A 5,610-nucleotide genomic window follows, 5' to 3' on the forward strand; every position below is an offset into this window, starting at 1 on the left:
TTCTACTCCTTTGCCCTTTCAGTGTATTGTCCATTTCTGATATTCTATTATTAATCTTTTGGACCTCTTTCTGTAGGTTTTGAATTGTTTCCAATGCTCTATCTATCTTACTTGATTGTTCCTGTACTGCTTTCCTGACTTCTTCGTTATTTTCTCAACTTCATAATATAGTGTTTTGATACATTTTATAATCATTTTTCTGAATTCCTTCTCCAGCATTTCCAAAGCCTGCCCATTTTCGAGTATGGAGTGTAGGTCTATTTCCAGTTCATTTGCCTCAGCCACTTTATCTCATTTCTGGACATGTGCAGATATGGTCATCTGCTTCTGTTTTGGGGGCATATTCAGGGGTTATCTGTGACCTTAATACTCAGATGGGTATGTATTTTGGTATTTTTTATGCTTTCTGATTTTCTCCAGGTATATGTGATCAGGAAATGGGCTTCCCTTTTCACTGTTCTTCTTGAGAAATTCCAAGATGCCACTGTTGGTTGTTTTGACGTAACTTAGGACTTAATTTTCTGCTTATTTCCTTTTTTATCTGCTTGTCCCTCTCCACAATCCCCATTCAGGCCTTTTTTCTAGTTATAAACAATTCATGGCTGGCTGTGGTCATTTGATTTTAATTGGAAACTGCCTCTTTAAATTTCGAGGAGATCTGTGCACATGTGTAGGAGAACCCTCTGAGGGTGGGGCTGGGGTGTCCACTAGCTCAGGCACCCCTATCTATAGTCAGCAAAATGGAGTTGTGCAGACAGCAAGGGACCAATGAACAGATACCAAAAGAAAAGAATGGCCACACCTTTATCTCTGCAGTTCTGCCAGGCATCTGGGGCCACTCCAATCCTTCCCCCACTTGGTCCCACCCAAGATGGCGGCTCCTGGAGCAGCTGAGCATTCCGAACCAGAGAGCAATGGATTTCTTGCTTCTGCCACAAGTTTCCCCAGCTGTAAGGCTTCTAACCTTGTAAATATTCCTTTATATGTGGTTCAGAGTTCTGGGACCATCCCCTGGGGTTGCTTGGTTGTTGCTGGTGGAGCTCCTCACTGAACTTCCACCCAATCCGCCATCTCTTTTGTTCCTCCTCAAGGTTCTGTTTTGGCTTTAATGGACTTGTTTTAATTTTCCTCAGCTTCACCCTGAACTTGAGTATGAGAGGAAGGAACCTGATCCTTCCTCTTTGTTTTCAACCTTTGCTCCAATCACCACTAATTATCAATACATCTTGATTTCTCAGATTACATCCTATTATAATAACATTGTACTTCAAGATAAATTTGGAAATATTCTTTTTGATGATGATTGTGTCATCATTCCTCTTGAATTTGTTGTTCCTGGTCAGATTCAAAATGGCCATTATCAGTCCATTTCAGCTCACAAATGCCTAGGATGTCAATCTTTATGCATTACATTCCATTTCTCTCTCTCTCTTTTTTTTTTACTTTAAACAAGTTTTATTACACAAAGTTCACATAATTTATTATTTCACTACTCTGTATACAGTTATTCTTACTCTCCACAGAAAGGCTGCTTCTTTAGTTCTCATCTAGTGATGGCAAGTACTAAAATCCTGATTTTAACAGAATAATAGTAAAAATGCCTCAGTGATTTACACTAAAAGCCATTGGTAATGGCTCTTGCACCCAGTGTGAGGAATGTACAAATGTCTTTTTATTCAAAAATGCAAAATAAATGATCTGTATGCATGGACAATGACAGCAGTAAACCATTACATATTGTCAACTGAAACCAGTAACTGATGGTTATAAGTGATTTTCTTAAAACATCATCCAGCCTTTTCTTCAGGCATTTTCTTCTCTTTAAATGACTTCTCTAAAGTTATTGGTGAGGAACACTGCCTTCAACTTCCTGTCACAGTTCATTGATAAATGGTAAAGCACTATTTTAGGAACTAGAACATGCCACCTCCCATACCTCCCATAGCACCTCCCATTCCACCCATTCCTCCCATGCCAGGGTCATTATCTTCTTTAGGAATTCCTGTGACTACAACTTATGCTGTGGTTAACAGGGAGGCCACTCCAGTAGCATCCAATAAAGCAATTCTTACAACCTTGGTTGGATCAATGTTTCATTTTTCTACCATATTGTCAAAATCTCCAAGAATAGCATCATAACCAATTTCTGAGGAACTCTGCATAATTTTCTCAACTGTTAACGATGTTTCAACACCAGCATTCTTAGCAATAGTCATTGCAGGAATTTTGAATGTTCTTTTAATAATTTCTCTGCCAATTTTTTTATCTTCATTTGCTGGAGCTAGTGAGTCCAAGGCTGGAATGCATAGAAGCAGAGCACACCTCCACTGAGAGCATCTGTAACTCTGTCTTTCTTTTTATTCACTTCCACATCACTTGTCCCAACAACTTTTAGCACAGCTACTTCATCTGAAAGTTTTGCCAGTCATTCATTCAGCTTTTCCTTTTCATATTCACTAGTTGTGATGTCTAACTGCTCAACAATTTCTTGAATACATTTTCAGTTTGAGCCTTGTTACCTTTTCCTTTCAAGAGCATGACATCATCTTTAGTCACAATGACCTCTCCAACTTTCCCTAAGTCATGAGCCTGAACAGCTTCAAGATTCAGTGTTAATCCCTCATCTCCAAATATTGTACCACCAGTAGCAATAGCCATGCCTTTAAGCTGGTTATTTATATTGTCACCAAAACCAGGAGTTTTGACTGCTACAACTTGAAGACCAACTTTTAGCCTATTCAAAATGAGAGTACTTAGAGCTTCTTCATCAACATCTTCAGCAATTATGACCAGTCTTACAGTGAGCATTGGCAATTTCAAGAGCAGGTACAACAGACTGGACACTTGAAATTTTCTTTTCACACAATAGAACATGGGCATCCTGGAATTCACATTTTTGACCTTGAATGTGTTAATAAAGTATGGGGAAATATAACCTCGGTCAAACTTCATGCCTTCAATAATTTCTAACTCGTCATTCAAGGTTTTTCCACACCTTTTCTTCCAACTTTTTTCATGGCGTCAGAAATGATGGTGCCAATTTCTTTGTCTCCATTTGCAGAAATTGTAGCAACCTGTGCAGTTTCTTCAAGAGTTATCACAGGTTTAGACTGCTTCTTAAGTTCAGCAATTACAGCATCAACAACTAACATTACACCTCTCTTGATTTTCACTGGATTAGCACCTTTGCTAATCTTCTCGAAACCTTCCTTGGCAATAGAGTGGGCCAATACAGTACCAGTAGTGGTACCATCCCCAGCCTCTTCTTTTGTGTTGTTGGCAACACCTGAACAAGTTTAGCCCCGATATTTTTGTGTTTATCCTTTAAGTCAATTGATTTAGCAACAGTCACACAATCTTTTGTTACTTTGGGGCTTCCCAAACTCTGTTCAGTAATCACTATTCTTCCCTTTAGCCCCATAGTAACCGCTATAGCTTGGCTAAAAGGTCTACACTTTGAAGCATTAGGGATCGGGCGTATGCACCAAATTTTACGTCTTTGGCATAAGCCCAAGTAAGATGAGGAGCCAGTACCCTGGACACTGGCCTCATCTGATGAAGGACTGCAGGTAACCGGAGCATTTCTGTGGGGCGGCAGGCTGGCAGACTTGCCAATGTGGGGAGAGGAAGGCTGTCAGCTGCCAGTGCGGGCTCCATTTCATTTTTGACAATTTCCCATATTCCCAGATTCAAACATCGTACAGTCCATGTTATGATTATTAATGGATGTCTACAGCTGTGTATCGTCTTTTTGAGTTGTAAACCAAAAGCAGATGAAGGTCCCATTCACATTATCATGGTCAACTCAAATTTGAGGAGGCAGCTCTTTCCCATTCACATTTTGAGTGGCTTCCACTTGAAGGTCACATCTTCCGACATTATATCTAATAATATTAAACTGTTATACCACAGTCTACCCCTGACCTTGTTTGGGCTGATGATATGGAGCTTTCCCAACATCTCTTTCCACAGATGTAGTCAATTTTATTTCTGTGTATTCCATCTGTTGAGGTACATGTGAATAGTCATCTTTTATGGTTTTTTGTTTTTTTAATGTTTTGTTGTGAATTATGTGATAGTTTATATAACCTTAGCTTTAAATTCATCCTATGGTATATCGTTATGTTGCCATGGTTACAATCCCCTCCATGCATCATTAACCAACCAAATGGTTTACATCAGCAGCAGCAGCCAACACTGCAAGTCTGCTCCCCCACCCCCACCCTCCCCTGTGGTCAGAACACAGCCCTTCTCCCTCTCTGGGTCTAGAGTACCCAGCCGCTCCATCTCTCCACATCATCATCTCTGCCTCCATCTCTGGCATCAGTTTCTCTGGGTATGGTCCGGCACTCCACTCTTCTCCCTTGATGGTTCCAGGGGCCTAAGCTCCTGACCTGCAAAGTAAAGCACCCCCATCCTTTTGCTACAAAAGGTCTACCTTTACATTTCCAACCCTCACAGTCAGTCCTGATAGTAATTATTAATTATTATACCACATGAGTGCTAACCCTATTTTCTTTTCATCAGTCTTGCTCAGCCAGATTGGATACTATTCAGTGGAGATTCTACCTTCCTCAGCACCCTCTGAATCTAGGCTCCCTCTTCAAAGATTGTAAGCCAGTCACTTCTTGCCTTTGTAGCCCTCCCCACGCCACATTTTGGGTAGCCAATATCAAAGTTGCCCATCCCTGTCTACCCTGTATATTGAGGGGGTGGGAATGATCCTCGCTGTAAAGATTTGTTCCCTCTTTTGAGCTACTTCATCCATAGGTATAGATGAAGTTCATCAAATTGTATCAGACTACTCTGTTTTCCCTCTTCTTTCTTCTTCTAGTTGAGCTCTGATAAACCAGCCATTGAAACCAAGTGGGTATTATCTGCAAGTGTGGGTGTTCTTGTGCATATGCCCTCTCTTCTTATCAGCTGGATGCTTCATTCTCCACTCTAGTCCTCTGTGGCTATATCACTGACTCTGGGTTCAGGAGTCCCCAGGTCTTGCCAAACTGCTGGCCAACTGGGTCTCCACCCAGGTTCACAGGATTGTATTGAATGTTATTGGACTTAGCTTACAGCTTCATTGCTGTTTTTTCCTCATTTTCCCTTATCGGTGGCCAACATGGTCCAGTGTCAGAGCATGGGTCTGTTCATGTATTCGCATTGAGTCTTACTATTGGAAGGGGGATTGCCCTGAGGGGACCCAGCCGCTTGCCTTGATGTCTCCTGGGTGAGGAACTTGATTGTTCTTGTAGTCATCTGTCAGACTGCCATTACTGTTTCCTACGTTTCCTGTCAGTATTTCTTTCAAGACGTATATTCTATTCTTCTAACCACTACAGGCTGGTCTGCTTGTCCTTTCAAGGGGAAATGTCCCACTTCTGAAGATTCTGGATGGGGTTCAGGATTCCACCTATGGTCTTATGTAATGCAGAGGCTCTGCAGGAAGCCTCCTTCACTGGGCACATTGTAACACCATTTTAGGTATTCCAATCAGTTATAGGCAGAAAATGGACTTACAAGCTTTCTATGGTGATATTTCTGGCTATTCTTTTCTCTCCCCCACAAGTGTCTATTTTATAATGGTATGCAAGGGAAACCAAGATTCAAAAGACA

General features: G+C 41.1%; 1 pseudogene; it reads right to left on the bottom strand.

Annotated features, from left to right (window-relative positions):
• Nucleotides 1–1,913: 1,913 nt before the first annotated feature.
• On the bottom strand, nucleotides 1,914–3,582 carry LOC102826764 (annotated as a pseudogene).
• Between the last annotated feature and the right edge of the window lie 2,028 nt (nucleotides 3,583–5,610).

The sequence above is a fragment of the Chrysochloris asiatica genome, unplaced genomic scaffold (genome assembly GCF_000296735.1).
Source record: "Chrysochloris asiatica unplaced genomic scaffold, ChrAsi1.0 scaffold00079, whole genome shotgun sequence".
Classification (NCBI taxonomy): domain Eukaryota; kingdom Metazoa; phylum Chordata; class Mammalia; order Afrosoricida; family Chrysochloridae; genus Chrysochloris; species Chrysochloris asiatica.